The sequence below is a fragment of the Meles meles genome, chromosome 2 (assembly GCF_922984935.1).
Source record: "Meles meles chromosome 2, mMelMel3.1 paternal haplotype, whole genome shotgun sequence".
NCBI classification, from domain to species: domain Eukaryota; kingdom Metazoa; phylum Chordata; class Mammalia; order Carnivora; family Mustelidae; genus Meles; species Meles meles.
In genome coordinates this window covers 97,530,559-97,553,464 of record NC_060067.1, presented here as the reverse complement: position 1 = coordinate 97,553,464, position 22,906 = coordinate 97,530,559, and the positions used below count along the sequence as shown (strand labels likewise).

At 36.4% G+C, this 22,906-nt stretch overlaps 1 protein-coding gene across 19 annotated transcripts in view; it reads right to left on the bottom strand.

Moving 5' to 3' along the window:
- CAMK2D (calcium/calmodulin dependent protein kinase II delta) overlaps positions 1–22,906 on the bottom strand; it is a 321,617-nt gene that overhangs the window by 151,382 nt on the left and 147,329 nt on the right. The window lies entirely within an intron of this gene.

Below are 22,906 nucleotides of genomic sequence, written 5' to 3'. Positions count from 1 at the left end.
TTCACTGATAGCTAACCAAAACAAATATTTTGCTCTTCGGAATGGAAAACACTCATTATCTACTATAACTCTAAAGTAAACTACACACATATAACTTACGTACTGCTTTTCCTGGTATTTCTTTTTGCACAAGTCCCCTCCCTCTCCCAATGCGTCTCCATAGATGGTTAATGCTTCCTATTTATCTAAATCACCTGAAGTGGTTTGGCCTTCACTGGGAGCAACAGAGGGCAGAAAAAGCAACAAACCTGCAGGACACAACTGCTTTTGAAAAGTCACCACAAAAGGATAATGATTTCTACTACCACTGGTCCTTAGTATGTTCCCCATGCAATGATGACCACCACATAGAAAATGTGGATTCCGAAGAACACTTAGATTGTCACACAAACTCTAATGATCTACAGAGGGAGTCTGCAGTACCCATGAAATTCTCAAGGTCACAGACTTAATATAATGTCCATTCTTTACAATCTAGTTCCATCCCCTTCAGACACCAACCTTGGGCCGCTAATAAAATTTTTTTTGAATCTCTCTTTAGAAACCTTTCTAAGGTAGAGAACAAAAGACTTTTTGTTCCATTATATAGAATTCTTTCTCATCATTACTACCATTCAGTTATTGTATTTCACAGGTTTTTGAATCCCTCCCAGAGACCTGACAAATGGTAGATGGTCTTTCATATAATTGCTTTGAGCACTTACTATACTATGTGCTAGGCATTCTTCCAAGTCCCCCCCCCCCCCAAAGCTCGATATACCTATATACGCCTAAAATAAAACTATTAATATCAAACAATTCTCCCATAACTTTAATTGTGTGAAGGGTATTCTTCAGTTTACCAATATCAAAGATGCCCACTATCTTTGTTTAAACTTACACTGCCAAAGAAAACTGAAAGTTAGTCTCAATGATGTATGCTGTTCATAGTCATTCAGCACAGTAAGGAAAGTCAGGTGATGACAGGTAATTCAGTGGCTTTCTTGAATGACAGTCTCACAGATACTGAGCAGCTGCAATACAAGCTGTGTTTAAATAACCCCAACGAATGGTATGTCTACTTAAGTTAGACAGTTATTTGATGAAAGTAACATGATTTCCATCCTATCGAAGTTAAAATGAGAAGTAAAATCACAATGTGAGCAGGAGGAAATGATTCTTTTTCTCTTCCACTGTCTCAAAATAAAAAGGTGAAGAGGAGATGGGGATCTCAGGTTTTCAGATCAAAGGGTTGTAGAGCTAAACAGAAGTGGAAATTTCAGGTACAACTGGAGAAATACTACTTTCTGGTTCTATTTGGAACAAAATCTTCTTAATATGATTATAACTTTATTAATAATTGTACATCATCATTTAGAAGTACATTATTTTTTTAAGAAGTTAAGAGTTGCTTGGATGCAAGCCTAATGATCAATGTATACTGGATTTGGTGAAGACTGGATTCACAAAAGTATTTAGCCGGCAAGCACATAATAATTACTTAAGGATAAACAGTTTGGCCGAAATTCACTACTTTTGCATCACACAATTCCAAAACAACCTCCACTATTTCTAACCAGCCATTTGACCAGGTGAGATCAATTATAAATGAGTGAGTTTATTGATACAGCAGAAAAAACTAACATCATATTTACTGGGGATAAATATGCACACATTTCCTTCCTTCCTTTATTCCCTCCTTCCTTATGATCTTTCTACTTCCTTCCACTCTTAAAGAACTGGAAAACAAAACTAAATGAAATCATCACAATTTTTCATTTATTAACCAAACTATATAATTTCATCTTTGCATGGATGCTCCACTGTTTACAACTACTCTAAGGATGGGTTGGTTTCCTCTTGAGAGTAAGTATAATTTTGTGAAATTATTTATACAACATATCATTTGGTTCAAATTATACTACTTCTTATTCTTCCCTTCAACTATACTCATTACCTGCTGTTCTCTACTAGAATTTATTATGGAGATGTGGCAGCCTATTATTACACTGGTAGTTCCAATAGACCATGTCTATCAATGTCTATTAATATTCATGTCCTTATGTAGTCCTCTCCCACACTGACTCGGTTTGGCCATGTGAGTTGCTTTGCGTGATCAGCATCTGTGACGCAAACGGAGACTTTATAAACTCTTATACATTGGAGTTGTCCTTTTGGAAACCACATGCTATGCTAAAAAGAAGTTTGGGATAGACTTAGACAAGAGGCCACATGGAGCGAAACCTGGAGGATGAGAGGCCATGTTGACATTCCACTGCTAGCAGAGCTCACTGCTGAAGGGAAATGCAATTATCACCTCAGTTACATCATGTGGAGTAGAACGACTATCCAAATGAATCCAGTCAGTCTGCAGAGCAATTAGAAGTAGTAAACTGATGTTGTTTTAAGCCACTAAGTTTGGAGTGGGAGTTGTTAACCAACAATAGATAAATAAACAAGAAAAACAATCTGAAATTTGTGACTGACCCATTATCCTCAAAGAATTCTTTCCTTATCACAAGGAACTTTTTAAGCAGAAAAAGAATGAGTTGTACCTCAAAATATGAGTTATTAGAAACCTCTAAAACTAAATATGGCAAGACAATGCTGCCAATGTTATCTTACTGCTAATAAAATAATTCATATCGAAAAGATTATATTGCATTCCCATAATCATTATTTGGCAGCTCTGAGCTATAGTCCTGGTTATAAATGAGGTAGATTTTGCATTTTGAACTTTATTATGTTACAAGGATTGAGGCAGTTGGATTTGGATTTGGTTCACATACTGGGATGAAAATAATGGCATCTTTTAAGTCAGATGCTTTTTGTATTCCCATCAGTAGTTAATTATATTTCAGAGCTAGAGTAAGCACTAGCCAAGTATGGCCATGCAATGTACCATAGCCTTTTTAAAAGAGGGATGCCAACAGTGAGTTCATTTATTAAATTTAAAAAAAAAAAAATGCCCACACACACGTCTCAAACATTGGAACATTCAAATGGCACTATTCTAGAGAGAAATTTGAGCTCAGCCATTGCTACTGGGTCTTTTGTGACAATGCTGATCATTTCTAGAGAGAAAAGTTTTCAAACAGACGTAAAAACACTGAAAACCAAATTCAAAATTAAACTAACATTTCTAAAACACTGAAGGCAAACCTGCATGTGCGTGTTTTCTAAATTTCTACTTCTTATAACACAAGTAATAGTTAATAAAACAATACCATTTAAAATATATTTTGATTTGCATAGTTGAAAAATATACACACTCAACTTCTTTGAAATATGGATTCATGTACATTGTTCACATTTTGAGTAAAAACACAGTCAGAATCAGATATATAAATATTTCTCTGTTATTATTATTGAAGTCAGTAGTTTTGTAGCATTTATTCTTTGATTCTGTTTGCCTTAATATGATACTTTTAAAATTTAGGCATAAAATGTGGAAATTTGACTTTGTTGGCTAAGGCAAATAAATAAACTCAACCAGCACAAAAACCATGATCTTTCCTAATCTTAAATACCTGAACTCAAATTCCTAGAGTTGCACGAAGCATATGTATTTTTGACAAATACTTACCAATATATTCTCATTAATAAATGCCAAATAAACTTTATTATTCAGAATTCAAATATTAAAATAACTTTAACATCAGATCTACAAAAATTATTTTAATAAAATTTCAAATACTTTTCTGTCATGACAAGAAAATGTTTTAAAAATTAAAATGTATTTAGGGGCACCTGAGTGGCTCAGTCATTAAGGATCTGCCTTTGCCTCAGGTCATGATCCTAGGGTTCTGGGATTGAGCCCCACATCGGGCTCCCTTCTCATGAGGGAAGCAAGCCTCCTTCTCCCTCTCCCACTCCCTCTGCTTGTCTTCCCTCTCTCACTATGTCTCTGTCAAATAAATAAAATCTTTAAAAAAATAAACTATATTTAAAAGCAATTCAGTGCTTATACTTAAGAAAAAGTAATTAGTAACTCATTTTTGAAAAGCAAATATAATTATTACATGAAAACTCAGTGGGGAATGTCAATCACATTAATTTTAAGACTATTTTAAAAGTACAAAAAAGTCATCAGATCCTAACATCAGTGCTGAAAATCAAAGCACACCAATTACGCTGACCATAATCTCCATCTTTATTCCTAAATTCTCACCCCATTTGTTGGTTCCAGATTAAAAATAAGAGAGTTTAGATTAGCTTCACTATCTATAAAATCAGATTAGTAACATTCAGGGCTGACTAGAACAAATAATGATGTATTCTAATAGGCCAGAGCTAGTCATAAACACAGATTATTCAAAGAGGATTCTGATTTGTCAAAATATATATTATTCAGAAAAATTTCAACCTGGGAGGATGACCGAATGTGAAAAAACATGACCAGTGGTTGCTAATTATATATCTACCTGCTACAGCAATCATGTAACACCATGAATAACATGAAAGAGCAAGCAATCCTTTTGCTTGAAAGAAAAAAGTCATAAAGAGATAAATATAGAATTTCAGACATGATTAATAAAAAAAGTCAATGGATAATTCATTTAATACACTTCCCTGCTCATTTTTAATAAAACCGTATATGTGAGGAGAAATTAAATTAGAGGTTTATTACTAAGCCTAATAATATCTGGAAATATTCTTTGTTTCCTTTAAAAATAATTTGAGATTATCTTGTTGCATATTTTAATTGCATGAATCCATTTTACTTGTTAAAATTTGTTTTTTTGGAAAAATGATTTCACTTCTTGGAAAAGCTAGTATTTATTTCAAGTTTCCTTCATTTAAAAAAAATCTTTCCTTTTTCAATTCTGCATCAAAATTATTTATGTATTTCAGTAAGTGGTTCCAGATTTTTCATTTTCTTTTTCCTTGCCTCATCTTTTAGTTATTCCACTTTCTAATACTTACTAATCAGTGATCACTCATGGATATTCTTAAATATTAGGAATATTTAAAGAAAAAGAAACTATTGTTATCATATGACTTGTATATTACAGAAATCTTAAGATGGTGCACTTTCATATGTACTGTAACTATAAGAACTTAACAGAGCATTGGACTAATACCATCTTTTTTTAAAAAAATTATTTATTTATTTATTTGACAGAGAGAGAGATCACAAATAGGCAGAGAGAGAGATAGGGTGAAAGAGGCTCCCTGCTGAACAGAGAGCATGATGCAGAGCTCAATCCCAGGACCCTGAAACCATGACCTGAGCTGAAGGCAGAGTCTTAACCCACTGAGCCACCCAGGTGCCCCTAAATTTGCTAGGAGCAACTCTACACCAACAAATTTGGGAATCTGGAAGAAATGGATGCATTCCTAGAGACATATAAACTACCACACTGAACCAGGAAGAAATAGAAAACCTGAACAGGCCCATAACCAGTAAGGAGATTGAAACAGTCATTAAAAATCTCCAAACAAACAAAAGCCCAGGGCCAGATGGCTTCCCAGGGGAATTCTACCAAACATTTAAAGAAGAACTGATTCCTATTCTGAAACTGTTCCAAAAAATAGAAATGGAAGGAAAACTTCCAAACTCATTTTATGAGGCCAGCATCACCTTGATCCCAGAACCAGACAAGGATCCCACCAAAAAGAACTACAGACCAATATCCTTGATGAACACAGATGCAAAAATTCTCACCAAAATACTAGCCAATAGGATTCAACAGTACATTAAAAGGATTATTCACCACGACCAAGTGGGATTTATTCCAGGGCTGCAAGATTGGTTCAACATCCGCAAATCAATCAATGTGATACAACACATTAATAAAAGAAAGAACAAGAGCCATCTTTATTTCTAAGCAAAATTTATGTCAAACCATCCTTTAATACCAAACAGAAAAACATTCACAGGAAATATGTTTCAGATTTGTTTGGTAAATATTTTTATCTCTATAATCTTGACCACAGTCTCCATTCAGATCTAAGCTTATGGCATAAATGTCTTAAGGAGCTTTATAAATGTTGTACCTAAGATTTTTACGAAACGAAGTTCTTATTAGAGGTTGGGAGTTCATTCTTTCAGTCACTCAGCCAGTTTACTTAGGGGCCACATGTTGGGGCTGTAACTATGAACAAGTCAGTGGTGATTCCTGTCCTCACACAGTGTGCAGTCTTTGGGACAAAATCCCCTTGCTAATTTTGTTACTCTGTAGTCCAGAGGATCAGACTCACAGCTTTACAAAGCATATCCTGACAGTTTTATTTTATGGTCTTTTCATTATACACCCCTATGGAAGCACAAGAACACAACATGACGAAGTGACAAACAAATCTACACAATCTACACAAATCTATACAAATCTACACAAGTAGCATCAGTGATAACTAAATGTACTATAAAATGTCTTCACCTGCTAGTGGTTACTGAATCAACAGTCTGTATCTACTGACCAACTGATTTCACCGAACAACATAGTCCCCTGATTTATTTTTTTTCCTGGATTGACTTGCTACTGATGAAACTGAACAAGCTGTTTAACCTGAAAGATAAATTTCTTAGTAAAAAGGAATTTCGCATCCCCTGTGGCCTACCCAAATCCATTATCCACAAGGCAGCCATCACTTCAAAATGTGAATCTCATTAGATCATACTTGCCAGCCTTAAAATTCTTTAATGTCTTCCTACTGATTTAATCACATAATTTATCATCTAAACGGGGACATTTTGAGAGTAAAAGAGGGTGATTAATTTTTACACCAGTAAATCAGGACATCCCTTGGAAAAGAGGTTAGAGTGGTCATCCCACCCACCTGGCTCCATCTCTTCAACTTCCCTCACACTTGTCCTCCAGTTCCCTCCAGCAACAGCGGTCCTCTCTCAGACTCAAGGGACTCTGCTCCCTCATATAGCAAGCCACATCGTCACTGTTAATTCTTTGGCTTAGCCTTCTCTTCCCTTCACTCCAACTTAACCCATAGCTATGCTTCAGAATTTAAGCATGACTTCATCAGGAAAGTCCCTTCTGGCCTCTCAAACAATTTCCCATAGCATCACCTGTCTCTCCCTCATAGCAAGGGACATACCTGCAATGATACCTCTGATTGTCTGATCCTTCAACTACCACTGTTGTGCCTGCTTAACTGATTTCCTTGGGTGACTGGATTTGCATGTTCCCAGAAAATACTTTCACAGCATCAGACAAACAATGCGCATATACCCCAAACCTGCAAATGGAAAAAAGGATGAATACATGTCTCTTGAACACCATAATGGAACACCGTCTGACTCACCCAAGGATTACCCAATTCTCTAAGATAGATCTTTGTTCTGTTTTCTTCCTTATTATTGATTAGACCTTAATCAAGAATGTGTAAACTATGGTCTACAGCCCAAATTAGGGCAGCAATCTATTTTTGCACAGCCAGTGAGCTAATTTTTTATCATTGCCATACACATTTTTAAGGGACTGCAAAGACAAAATGAAAAACATACAACACAGGGCAGAGACATTATATGGCCCACAAACCTAAAATATTTACTACCATATGGAAAAAGTTTGCCAATCTGTGGGTTAGAGTATTTCACTTGTACAAAACAGATAACAGTGCAAATGATTCCTGTCTGATAACAATACAAATGAGTGCTTTGTTATAGAGACATAAATAGATTCTCAAAGGTTATAGTTTTATTGCCTATAGGCAATAATTGCCTATAGCAATCACATTCCAGAATTCTTTCTGCTGTTATAAATATTTCTGTTACTCTTACAGGTTTTTAAACTGGCTTTGACACTCTGTTAGTTCTCTTATTAATTAGTAAATTTTTTGACATTTTAGATAATATATAATACTTCAACTGGTGTATAGTATCACACTATATGATACACCACAGTCTACTTAACCAGTCTCCTCTGAAAGAACATATGGATTGTTTTCGAGCTTTTGTTCTTTAGCTCCATTGCTATCACTTGTCTTCAATGAGCTTCTCATTGTTTATTAAATAAATATGCAACAACACAGGCCAGGCTTTCAAGGCCTTCTTTGGCCTAGAGGTACTAACTGATGATCTATTGCTTATACTTTATACTCCAGGCAAGCAGGGAATCTTACTATTCCCTAAGGGACCTACCCTTTTTGATTTTTGAGACCTGAAAGTTTCCTTTCCTAGAAGGTTACCTACTCTAGTCTCTACTATGGAAATCTTATCTACTCTTTAAGTTTCAATGTCAGCTGCCCTTGGTCCGTGGACTCAACAAGGACTTCTCTTTCTTTATTTTCTATAGTCCTTCGAGCTTCACTTCAGGAAAATTTAAAAAGGCAAAGTAAAAATTACCCATTGAAATAATAATACAAAACATTATCAATCTTGAATTAGTTTAATCCTTTTGGAAATAACACATTCTAAGGTTCTGGTTGATACATAATCAGGTAAAGAAAATCAGAAATTATATCAAATTTCCATTCAGGCCCAAGGTGTATTATGGAAACATGGCCTGAAAGTAACTGATACAAAATAAAATCAAAACTGAATCTTTTCAATAGCCTTGTAACATGCTTGATATAATATTTTTGTAAAACGATTTTAAAAAAGGAAAGAATAAGAATGATATTGCCCTTAAGTGTTTGTCAGTTAAAATGAACATTCCTGCTCACTTGATAGAAAAGCCTTGATTGTATAGAATTAAACAACTTCCTGTTCTTCATGTGCCTTCTAATGCAAACTCTTACACAAATGAGACGACATATTGTACATTCGACAACACAGTGCCCCACAAAATCTGGTGCTGTATTTCTGGTCTCTGTATTCTCCATGACTAGTATATTCTGGCATATAAAAGAAAATAGGTAACTGCTTATTAAGGAACTAATGGACTCTGGTATTAGCATATCAGTGGGTTGGCTTAGGCTAAGCTGGTCTCCTAAAACGACTCTTGGTGAATGATAAGAACACATTTCTATAATTATAAAATAAAGTTAACCTTTGGACCACGTGGTGACCTATAATCTACATACAGGCATCCTAAGGATTACTTTTAATTTCATACAAAAAGATCATCTTAGCTACAATAATGCTTATCAAACCTTGTCTTGTCCTAGAGATTTATGTCCTTGATAGAAGCAAAATCTTCTCTTCTCTCCAACTAAGCACGTGGAATAATGAGGAAGGGACCACCTGCCTAGCTGGCCAGATGTCTGGTGATCAGTGGAGCAAACACAAGAGATTGCAGCCAGGTCAGACTTATCTTCTAGTTATTTATATACACCTTGCTTAATCCACAAAGTGTTGAAGGCAGGGAGCAAGCATTCAATAGTTGCTGATGATGAATTATTTTTCTGGAGATCTTTTATTGAGTTCCCCTCAGCATACTACATTTACTAGGAATGAAGCAGGGAACAATATATTCACAACCCTCACAAAGCTAATGTTCAAATGTGTGAAGACAGATCAATGTCAAACAAATATATATATATATATATATCTGTAAAAGTGTGGTTAAGTGCTCTGAAAAAAAAATAGAGAAGAGTAAGGGATAAGTGAGTATCAAAAGGGAGAGGAGGGTATATGGAAAAAAACTTCATTAATAAGGTAAATTTTGAGGGGAAACCAGAAGGAAATGAACAGAGCAAATCATGGAGATGGCTCAGAGAAAATGTGATAGAGGACTACAACTGATAAGTCTGAGAAACTGAGTCGGGAGCAGAGTCAACAAGATAGAGGACAGCAAGGGAGGAGGTCAGAGGTGTGAGCATGCTTGTGTTGGGGGGTGGGGTGTCAGGGGTCTATAGGGCTTTGGAAGAGGCCATTAAGGGCTTTGATCTTTCCTCTGAACTATATGGGAATTCACTACAGGCTTCTGAGGAGGGGAAGACTGTTCTGCTTGTTTTAAAAATAACACTGGGTGTGGTGCAAAAGCAATGAACACTGTTACGCTGAAAACAAACAAACAAAAAAAACACTGTAAATGGCATGCTGAAATACACCGTAAGGAAGCAAAGACAGAAACAGAGAAACTAATGTAAAAAGCTAGGTGATGGAAAGACAAGGGAATATCAGGCAAGAGTAGTGGCACTGAAAGCACACACGTCATCAGATTATGGATATATTTTGAAAGCAGAGTTGGTAGGTACTGCTGATAGATGTGGGATATGAGAGAAGGAAAGGAAGAAGGTATGGTTTCAAGGGTTTTGTTCTGAGTAACTGGTATATGAGACTAAGTAAAGATGGAGGAGTGGCAGGCTGGAGTGATGGAAAGAAATTAGCAACACCTAATATACATCTTACGAGAGAAATCAAGAAGGTAGCACATAAATGCATTCACTCTTTAGTGAATGAAATCCACTCTTGGCCTCCCTGAATATAATATGAAAAGAAGATATCAGGGAGCATCTGGGTGGTGCAGTCAGTCAAGCTCTTGGTTTTTGCTCAGATCATGATCTGAGTTGCATATTTATTTATTTAATAAACAATGAGAAGCTCATTGAGGACAAGTGATAGATCCTGGGATCATCAAGCCCCACATTGGGCTCCATGCTCATTGTGAAGTTTGCTTGGGATTCTCTCTCCCATCTACCCCTGTCCCCCTACCTCCCATACTCTCTCTCTCAAATAAATAAGTAAATCTTAATAAAAGCAGATATCAGAACATTATTGCGTTTAAGAGCAAGAGTTCTTAGGTTAGTATTCCTAGGCTCTAATTTTGATTCTGTCACATATTAACCATGTGATCCTGGACACTTACTTAACCTTTCCATTTCTCAGTTTCTCAGTTGTAAAATGGGGATAATAAGAGAATCACTCCAATAGCCCACTGTGAAAATCAAAGGAAATAATATATGTCAAGAGCTCAAAATAGTTCATTACACATAAAAGCACTAAATATGATATTATTAAATTAAATGACTATAATTATTATATGAAAATAATTATTAATAAAAGTAAATTTTGGTCTATTCTGGAGAAAGTTCCATGTAGACTCAAGAAGAATGAGTATTCTGTTGTTTTAGGGTGGAATGTTCTGTATATATCTATGAGGTCCATCTGGTCCAATGTGTCATTCAATGCTCTCGTTTCCTTATTGATTTTCTGCTTGGATGATCTGTCTATTACTGAAAGTGGTGTGTTAAGATCCCCTACTATTAATGTATTCATATCAATATGACTCCTTATCTTGATTAACAGTGGTCTTATGTAGTTGGCTGCTCCCATATTGGGGGCATAAATATTTACAACTGTTAGATCTTCTTGGTGGATAGACCCTTTAAGAATGATGTAGTGTCCTTCTTTATCTCTGACTGCAGTCTTTAGTTTAAAATTTAATTTATCTGATATGAGAATTGCTACCCCAGCTTTCTTTAGAGGCCCATTGACATGAAAGATGCATCTCCCTCCCTTCACTTTCATTCTGGATGTAGCCTTAGGTTCCAAATGGGTACCTTGTAGACAATATATGGACAGGTCCTGTCATTATATCCAATCTGCAACCCTGTACCATTTTATGGGAGCATTTAGGCTGTTCACGTTGACAGTGATTATTGAAAGATATGATTTTATTGACATCATCTTGCCTGTGAAGTTCTTGTTTCTATAGATTGTTTCTGTAAATTTCTGTTCTATGTCACTCTTGCATTCTTCTTTCATAGAACCACCTTTAATATTTCTTGTAGTGCCGGCTTCGTGGTCACATACTCTTTTAAAACTTGCTGGTCTTAGAAGCTCTTTATCTCTCCATCCATTTTGAACGTCAGCCTTGCTGGATAAAGTATTCTTGGCTGCATGTTCTTCCTATTTAGTGCCCTGAATATGTCTTGCCAGCCCTTTCTGGCTTGACAGGTTCCTGTGAACAGGTCTGACCTTATTCTGATGGATCTTCCTCTGTACCTAAGGAATCTCTTCCCCCTAGCTGCCCTCAAAAGTTCGTCTAAAATTATGATTCATCAGTCTCACAATCAAGTGCCTCGAGATCCTTCTAGATTCGTTGATCTTGGGAGGTTGTCTTTCTACCTCTAGGACAAGAACACTGGTTCCATTCCCTAGATTGGGAAAATAATCATCCAGAGTTTGTTCAACTATATCTTCTAGTCTTCTCTCTTTCTCCACCCCCTCAGGGATGCCAATAATTCTGACATTGGAACATATCATGGCGTCACTTATTTCCCCAATTCTGTTCTCAAGGCTTCTAAGCTATTTCTTCCATGCCTCCTCCTGATCCTTTTTCTCTATCAGTTTGTCCTCTAGATTACTAATTCTATCTTCTTCCTCCAATACCCTAGCTGTTAGAGTATTTAGATTAGATTGGATCTCATTGATAGCATTTTTAACTTCTTCCAAGGCACCTTTCACTTCTGCCCTTAGAGAGTCTATGTTGTCACTTATGGTTCTCTCCAACCTAGCCATTGCCTGGATAATTGTTACCCTGGGGCACATATCAGGGCTCAAACGATACCAAAAGATTGAGATTATTCCCTGCATATTTCTCAGACCACAATGCTTTGAAACTGGAACTCAACCACAAGAAAAAGTATGAAAGGAATTTAAACACTTGGAAGCTACAGACCACCATGCTTAAGAATGTTTGGATCAACCAGGAAATCAAAGAAGAACGTAAACAAATTCATGGAAACCAAAGAGAATGAAGACACTTTGGTCTAAAACCTATGGGATACGGCAAAAGCGGCCCTAAGGAGGAAATACATAGCCATCCAAACCTCCCTCAAAAAAACCCTGAGAAATCCAGAATACACCAGTTCTCTTTACACTTAAAGAACTGGAGAATCAACAAGAAATTCAGCCAACCCCCCACACACAGGAAGGGAAATAATTAAGATTAGAGCAGAGATCAATGAGATAGAAACTAGAGATACAGTAGAACACATAAACAAAACTAGAAGCTGTTTTTTTTTTTTTTTTGAAAGAATCAATAAGATCGATAAACCACTGGCCAAACTAATCCAGAAGAAAAGAGAGAGGACCCAAATTAATAAAATTATGAATGAAAAGGTAGAGATCATGACTAACACCAAGGAAATAGAAAGAATCATCAGAAATTATTATCAACAGCTATATGCCAATAAGTTAAGCAACTTAGACAAAATGGATGCATTCGTGAAAACCTATAAACTTCCAAAACTGAATCAGGAAGAAATTGACAACCTGAATAGACCAATATCTAGTAATGAGATAGAAGCAGTGATCAAAAACCTCCTAAAAAACAAGAGCCCGGGACCTAATGGATTCCCTGGAGAATTCTGCCAAACATTCAAAGAAGACATAATACCTATTCTCCTGAAACTGTTTCAAAAAATAGAAACAGAAGGAAAACTTCCAGACTCTTTTTATGAAGCCAGCATTACCCAGATCCCAAACCAGGCAAAGACCCCACCAAAAAGGAGAATTTCAGACCAATATCCCTGATGAATATGGATGCCAAGATTCTCAACAATATCCTAGTTAATAGGATCCAACAGTACATTAAAAAGATTATCCACTATGACCAGCTGGGCTTTATCCATAGGATGCAAGGGTGGTTCAACATTCACAAATGAATCAATGTGATAGTACAAATCAATAAGAGAAGAGAGAAGAACCACATGGTCCTCTCAACTGATGCATAAAAAGCATTTGACAAGATACAGCATCTATTCCTGATTAAAATGCTCCAAAGTATAGGGACAGAGGGAACATTCCTCAACTTCATAAAATCTGTCTATGAAAAACCCACAGCAAATATCATCCTCAATGGGGAAAAGGTGAGAGCCTTCCTTTTGAGATCAGGAACACGACAAGGATGTCCACTCTCACCATTGCTCTTCAACATAGTACTAGAAGTCCTAGCAACAGCAACCAGACAACAAAAAGAAATAAAAGGTATTCAAATTTGCAGAGAAGTTGTCAAACGCTCTCTCTTTGCAGATGACATGATCCTTTATATGGAAACCCCAAAAGACTCCACTCCTAGACTACTAGAATTCATACAGCAATTCAGTAATGTGGCCTGATACAAAATCAATGTACAGAAATCAGTTGCTTTCTTATACACTAACAATGAAAATATAGAAAGGGAAATTAGAGAATTGATTCCATTTACTATAGCACCAGGAATCATAAGATACCTGGGAATAAACCTAACCAAAGAGGTAAAGGATCTGTTCTCAAGGAATTACAGAACACTCATGAAAGAAAGTGAAGAAGACACAAAAAGATGGAAGAGCATTCCATGCTCATGGATTGGAATAAACATCATTAAAATGTCTATACTGCCTAGAGCAATCTATACTTTCAATGCCATTCCGATCAAAATTCCACCAGTATTTTTCAAAGAGCTGGAACAAACAATCCTAAAATTTGTATGGAGCCAGAAGAGACCCCGAATTGCTAAGGAAATGTTGAAAGAGAAAAACAAAACTGGGGGCATCACATTGCCTGATTTCAAGCTTTACTACAAAGCTGTGATCACCAAGACTGCATGGTATGGGCACAAAGACAGACACATAGACCAGTGGAACAGAGGAGAGGGCCCAGATATGGACCCTCAACTCTATGGTCAAATAATCTTCAACAAGGCAGGAAAAAATATACAGTGGAAAAAAGATAGTCTCTTCAATAAATGGTGCTGGGAAAACTGGACAGCTATGTGGAGAAGAATGAAACTTGACTATTTTCTTACACCAGACACAAAGAAAAACTCGAAATGGATAAAAGACCTCAATGTGAGGCAGGAATCTATCAAAATCCTAGAGGAGAACTTAGGCAGTAACCTCCTCGACATTGGCCACAGCAACTTCTTTCAAGATATGTCTCCAAAGCCAAAGGAAACACAAGCGAAAATGAACTTTTGGGACTACATCAAGATCAAAAGCTTCTGTACAGCAAAGGAAACAGTCAACAAAACAAAGAGGCAAGCCACGGAATGGGAGAAGATATTCACAAATGACACTACAGACAAAGGGCTGATTTCCAAGATCTATAAAGAACTCCTAAAACTCAACAAACACAAAACAGATAATCACATCAAAAAATGGGCGTAAGACATGAACAGACACTTCTCAAGACAAACAAACTGCTAACAGACACATGAAAAAATGTTCATCATCATTAGCCGTCAGGGAGATTCAAATCAAAACCATACTGAGATGCCACCTTATAGCAGTTAGAATGGCCAATATCAACAAGACAGTAAACAACAAGCGTTGGAGAGGATGTGGGAACCCTCTTATACTCTTGGTGGGAATGCAAGTTGGTGCAGTCACTTTGGAGAACAGTGTGGAGATTCCTTAAGAAATTAAAAATAGAGCTTCTCTATGACCCTGCAATTGCACTACTGGGTATTTGCCCCAAGGATACAGATGTAGTGAAAAGAGGGGCCATCTGTACCCCAATGTTCATAGCAGCAATGGCCATGGTCTCCAAACTGTGGAAAGAACCAAGATGCCCTTCAATGGACAAATGGCTAAAGAAGATATGGTCCGTATACACAATGGAGTACTACTCCTCCATCAGAAAAGATGAATACTCAACTTTTGTATCAATATGAATGGAACTGGAAGAGATTACGCTGAATGAAATAAGTCAGGCAGAGAGAGTCAATTATCATATGGTTTCACTTTTGTGGAGCATAAAGGAATAATACGGAGGACACTGGGAGATGGAGAGAAGTGAGTTGGGGGAAATTGGAGAGGGAGACAAACCATGAGAAACTGTGGACTCTGAGATCTCAAACTGAGGTTTTGGGGAGGGGGTGGAGCACTGGGTGAGCCTGGTGGTGGGTATTATGGAGGGCACGTATTGCATGGAGCACTGGGTATAGTACATAAACAATGAATTTTGGAACACCGAAAAAAATAAAATAAATTTTTTTTAAAAAAGTAAATTTTGTATCAAAAATTTGATCAATTTATTTGTATAAAAATATTGTGTGAAATAAAATCTTTCACACTTATGGTTGTCACTAGGCAGTTATTGGAGGATATATAACAGTTGGGTTTCAGCAAATAGACAGCCTGAGGAAGAACAGAAATACTTCACTGAATATGGAATCTTTAGTTCAGACCCTAACTACCAATAGCTTGCTCTTCAATCTTGGCAAAGTACAGAATGGATGTGGGCCTCCATTCCTCATAAGTAAATTGGGCGGCTAGAGTTAGATGGGTCTTGGTTATATGCTTCACCTAAAGTACACCAGCACCAAACTTTAAGCAATATTTCTTATAAAATTGATTATACAAATAAAGAGTAAATATTTTTCACAGGGATTTTTAATTTTTTTTTAAATAATAGGCTATATTCTACCTATGAATAAGGCAATAAATTATCACTGGAAGTTAATTAATACTGGAAGTTATCCAGTATTTCTTTTTGATCACTCATTGCCATATTATGCTCTCTTCAAAGCTAAAGGAAGTAGAGAAAAATGTCTTTCTAATAATTATGCTATTAATTCTATGTAGAAATATGTTCCCTTAAAATCAAGAGTAAATTTGATTATTCCAGTCCAAATCATTTTTTCCCATCATTTTTTCCCTATAACAAATTTCAGACTGCTTAAAAAACAGTCATTTCTCATTATTTGTCGTAGTTATGCTCTACAAAGTCACAATGGATGTTGTACTAGTAAATACTGAACCAATGCTTCTGGGAAAAATACAGGGCTAGCTGCCTGCAAACCTCCAGTCACAACATTTTGTCAATTTATCAATGCATAATTTTGCTTTATATGTGTTTCTGGTTAAAGAAACTTTATTTAAATTAATCTAAATTGCTGACTCATTAATGATGAACTCACAGCCAACAGTGCTCTATACCTCATGTCTGAAGAAAGCTTTGCTACAAAACATCTAACATGTGTTTTTCTGCAAAAGGCACATCACAACCCTTCTGAGCTTAGAAAATAAACAGGACTTCGGCACTATGATTGGGGACCATTCTAAACAGAAAAATTACCAAGAAAAAGCACAAAAATATGGCATTAGATAGTGAAAAAGACACTTGCTTCAAGTATGAGAGCTGATGTAAGACTGTGACCTTGTCAGACCTCAGCTGGGAATGCCATGCACATCAGGTAGATTCCAACTTTTTGCTGCTCTGCACATATCTGTGAATGTCCAAGAATGATTACAAAAGTGCCCCAGGTACTGATGGGATTATAAATAAATTTAAGTTATCAAGTGAATTTGCAAATATGGAAGCTGCAAGTAATGAGGAATATATACTCATGAAGTTTCAATTGACCAGGACTCTTAGGTTTTTAATTATATTTAACTGCTCTTCAGCACTACAATCAAGTATCAAGTATTATTAATAAACACAAATACTTAATTGTAGATGAGGAAATCAAACCTATGTGGTTAATTATTTATAAAGTAAAAATATATCAGTTAACATCTGATCAATCTATTTTATAATCTTACCTTTTTCCAGATACAATCTTCCTAAATACTTAATACCTTATGTATAACCATAAACATTATTTAAAGAATGCCTATATATGATGACACTGTGTTAGATACTACACTAGCAAATTACGCTGCAGTTTATAAACTACGATAAGATGGGCTTCCATTCAGGAAAGAAAATAAAAAAGAAAGAGAAAAGGAGTAAGATATATAGCCTCATTAATTTTAAAAAGCCATCTTTAATATTAAAATGAACTATGATTAACACTAATGTGAAAATTATACTTAAATATGAGCATAAAATCAGAAGTCTAGGTGACCTTTCTTCTGGATTCCTGCCATTGAACAGTAAAGTGTGAATAGAGTTTGATATCTATCACCTTCTCTGATTCTCTCAAAGGACTTATCTTTCCTCCTATAAAGCTTCTGGGTGTTCAAATTATTCCCTACTTCACAAAATATTTGGGGCTCTCTGGCAAGAGCAAGAGTAGAAAAGAGAGGTAATTAAAATGAAAGCAATGGTTTCTATTTGATAAAAGTGAATTCCTTTTTTAAAAATTATTTTCATTTATTAAGGGCAATAAAATCATAGAAAAATATCACTTCAGTGTCATACTGGAAATTTAAAATTCTTAATATCTCCTAAACAAAAAAGTTTTGAACTAGATTGAAGGTTTGCCTGAACAATATTAAGAACTGAAAAAAAGAACAGCTGTACCTGTTCCTCTTGCTTTGAGCTGCCAGTAATTCAAAGCAAAACTGCACCCAACAATGTTAAGCACAGGTGAAAGAACATTTTCACAAACTTGAAAAATTACTTACTTCTAGAACTGGACAAAACTAAACAGTAAAACAAAACTAAACAGTAACTGTTTACTACACAGTAAACTAAGTACTGTTTACTAAACAGTAAAACAACAACAACAACAACAAAAACCATAAATGAATCATACACTGGATTTAAGGAACTAACATGTTTTATTTCAAATGTATTCTTTCAACTCCATAATTCATTAAACATACACAAAAATAATGAAGAAGAAATTATGCTAAGTGCCAGACTGAAGAGAACTACCCAATGGGCTGAACCTCAGAAACCTTTTATAAACTGCTGATGTAACTGAATGATATGAATAAATAAGTCTGCAACAGAAATTCCTAGGGTCACAATTTCTGTGTGACCATTTATGACATAGTTAATTTTAAAAACCAAAAATGGACTCAAAAGAATTTTAATAATTTGTTTTTTTAAGAAAAGATACATGGCATCAACTGATTAAAAGTAAGCTTTTGGTCTTTTTAACTTTCTCGGAAAGAAACAACTCTAAGTAGAAATTATATTCTATATAGCATATATGTAAAAATACATACACATACATAAAACCAAAAAATGTTACACAAAATGATACTTAACCTTACTACATGTAAGGCATTTTGATATCTTTTATTAAATATTTATTTCATTACATCTAGCAGTAATAGGTCATGATATACAGCTCAAACAAACACCTGAAAGCACTATTTGTCCTTCCAGTTCAGGGTCTCAGTGCTAGTAATGAATTGATTTAATAGTGAAAAAGATTTCACATCTTCTTAATTTCCTTAAATAATAATATATGCCATATAAGTTTACTCCCATCAATTGGATTATATTCTTTTTTTTTTTTTTTTTTTTTTTTTTGACAGAGATCACAAATAGGCAGAGAGGCAGGCAGAGAGAGAGAGAGGAGGAAGCAGGCTCCCCGCTGAGCAGAGAGCCTGATGCGGGGCTCCATCCCAGGACACTGGGACCATGACCCAAGCGGAAGGCAGAGGCCTTAACCCACTGAGCCACCCAGGCGCCCCTGGATTATATTCTTAGTAAAAATATAAAGGATAGAAGAATAAATTCTCCCTCCTGCCATTTTCCTTTAATAGTTCTCAAATCCAAATTCCCTCAGCAAGACTTATACAAAGGAAATGATGCATAATTTGCAAAATTAAAAAGCTCTTCAGTGGACATTTAGGATATTGACTAAAAAGAACAATTTAATTTAGCAGATGATGAATCAGGTCCGTATTATTCATAGACCAGGCAATCTAGACATAAATCCAACACTTTACCTAGGCTCATCTTTATCTTCCTATTCACATCTAATTCAAGTCATTGTATTAAATATCCATTTGTTCGATAGCAAAAAAATGTTATTTTCAATGTGAGAAATATTTACATAGAGATGCCACTAGATCTGCCACCATTAATATCAATAATGTACAACTGCCAATGCCTCCAGGATAAATGTCAATTCTGTGTCAAGAATTGGATATTACATAACTGTTAATGCCTCAAACCAGAGCAGTATGCTAGCATACTCACCAACAAAATAGAATGTCGATGCAAAACCTGATTCCTGACAATGATCAATCCCCAATTTACATATGGTAAAATTTGTCAGACTGGACACTCCTAGGTAACATGATTGCATACTAGCCGCGAGGGAGGCTGAAAATTTGATCTCTGACTTCTAAGTTGGGACTCAAAATGTTGTGATTTCCCAACTTTAGAAAGACTACTTAAAAGATCATAGGTTATGGCAATTCCATCACACCTAAGAGAATAGGCATGTGTGCTTAGGGTCGGGGAACAGGGCCTTGGGGACAGAGATAGGGCCAAGACTTGGCCGAAGGAGTAGTCTCAGTTTACCTGGCCACTGTGTGCAAAACGGAGGCAAAGAGCCCAGCAGAGGAGCCAAAGTTACCTGTGGATCAGTTACAGTGGTGGTGTGGGCCAGGTTGGTGGCAATGCAGCTTAAGTGGGGAGGCAACTTGGGAAGCATAATTTGAGGATGGAGCAGCCAAGACCTGCTAATGGACTGGACTAGGCACCGGGCAGGGAAAGTGAACAGCTGGAGGTAACTGTGAGGTCAGGGCCCAAGCCACTAAATGATTTTCTCTCAGGAACTCTGGCATAGTAAGTTACAGAATAACTCAGAGATATTGTGGGTTCAGTTCCAAACCACCAAAATAAAGTAAATATTGCAATAAAGTGAGTCAAATGATTTTTGTTTCCCAATGCATATAAAAATTATGCTTGTACTAAACTGTAGTTTAAGTGTTCAACAGCATTATATCTAAAGATGTACATACTTAATTAAAAAATGCTTTATTCCTAAAAAATGCTAAACATCATCTGAGCTTTCAGCAACTTGGAGTCACTGATCACAGATCACCATAACAAATAAAATAAAGTGAAGAGGTTTGAAATGCTGTGAAAATTACCAAAGTGTGACACAGAGACACAAAGTGAGCGAACACTGTTCAAAAAAGAGTACCAAGAGACTTGTTTGATGCAGGGTTTTCACAAACCTTCAATTTGCAACAAAACAAAACAAAAAATGCAATATCTGAGAAGACCATAATGTAAAGAACAATAAAATGAATTATGTCTGTATGGTAGTAAACATTTATTATCCAATGAAACCTTATATGATGTAAATAGAGAGGTTCCTGAGCAATTGAAAACCTTCCCCCAATTCAAATCTATGAAGTGCTTATCAAGGTTCCTGTAGCTTCCCTGCCATTCTTGAAGTTAAGGGTCTTCATGTTTCCTTCTGGTTTTCAAATATTTACCTCTGCTATCAACTTCAGTGTTAATGTCAATGAAACATAAAGCAGGACTCATTTCCAAATAGAGACATAACTCTTAGAGCAAAAAAGAGAACAATATTGCTCTCATCCATTATTCTGTTCTCTGCGTTAGCATGAGCATTCCAGCTCCCTGACTTAATTTGCAATAATAAATTGATTCACACAAGGACAGGTTCTAATCATAAAAGTATAACTTCAGAACATTTTCAGAAAACTTTTGAAAATAGTCAACCAAATGCATTTCCTCCCCACCAAAAAAATAAAAAAAAAATTTTTAAAAATCAAAGGAGGTAGAGCTAATAGAAGTACACCTATGACTCTCAGGTCATCAACTCGCCACAGTGTAACACATGATATGATCACTAAATGGTACCTGTCCTGCTAGGTCTTGGTTTAAGTCTATAGAGATAGGAGGCAGTCCAATATGGTGACACAGGAAGATTCTAAACTCACCTCCTACCACAGACACACTGAATCGATAGCTACAGAAGGAAAAATTCCCTTTAAAAAGATCTGAAAACTAGCTAAACAGCTCTTCCCATCAAACAAGAAATGGGCCACATCAAAGCAGGTAGGAGAGGCTGAGATGTAGTCTCACCATAAACCCTACCTCCCACACATTAACGCATAATTAGGAGGAAACTCACAAATCAAAACTGCCCCCCTGAGGAGTGAAGTGCTCATACTCCAAACATCAGACACCCTAGCTCTTACAACCAGCACTTGGAAGAAGAGCCTTCAAAATATCTGGCTTTGAAAACCAACAGGGTTTGGGTCTATGAGACCCAAAGGGCTATAGCAAATTGAGAGACTGCTCTTAAAGGGCAGACTCATTTTCTCTAGGGCCCAGCACAAAGTTTGCAGTTTAAAAAGCACCCAGAAATTATGTGAAGAAAATTAATTTGCTAATTTTAAAGCATCCTCTGGTAGGGTAGGGGCCTGTTGGGATTCTCTCTGGGCACAGAGGTGCTGATGGGTGCCATTTTTTGCACTCTCCTTTCACCTTGCTAAAGCCAGTGGGAGGTGGGCACATTTTTTAACTCCTTTTCATGAAGAATGCCATATTTAGACTCCAACAGGCAGACACCATCTTTGCACTCTTCCCCTGCCTTGCTAAAGCCAGTGGGAACCATACTTGCACCTCCCTCTGCCTTCCTACAGCCAATGGACAACATGCTTGTGGTTTATCTCTTCCTTTCACAGGTGGCAGGGGCCTACCACACTCTGAATGTCAGTCCTCTGGAGGAGAGCTTTTAGACACAAATATGGGGGTTTTTTTGCTGTTGTTTTTTTGTGTGTTTTTGTTTTGATTTGATTTATTATTATTATTATTATTATTATTATTATTATTATTATTATTATTTTAAACTGTGGTGCCTGATTTTTCATATCAGCAGCCTATGGGACATCCTTGAACACCTGGCTCTGGAGCATATGGGCCTGCATTCTTGGATCTCATAATTCTATAACAATTGGAGACATTCCTTTGGCAAACTACTACCCTCAGGGCACTGCACAGATAACATACTGAAATACACCCCAGTCTTTCTGAGAAAAAGGCCTATTTGAGTTTCTAATAGATTTAGCCTTGGGGTAAACTCCTGGTCTTGCAATCTGAGAGGCCTCCTAGAGGCCCTGAAAGTGCTCTCAGGAAACAGAAACCAGTACATGCTGTCTTTGTATTCTCCTTCTACCTCACTATAGCTCGCTGGTAACTCCCAGGAAGGAGTTTATATGCTTGTCTAGAGCCCCAACTGTTGTAACTATTGCTTGGGGATGACTCCAGATAACCTGGTCTGGAAGCCATAATGGTTTACAATTGTCTTCTCACAGGACTATATATATTTGCATACTTTGTGAGTTGCTGCCTCAAGTCCTAGCTTCTCATCAACCTGAAATTAGGTGTAGACTGAGATCTCTTCCACTGGGACACAGACAG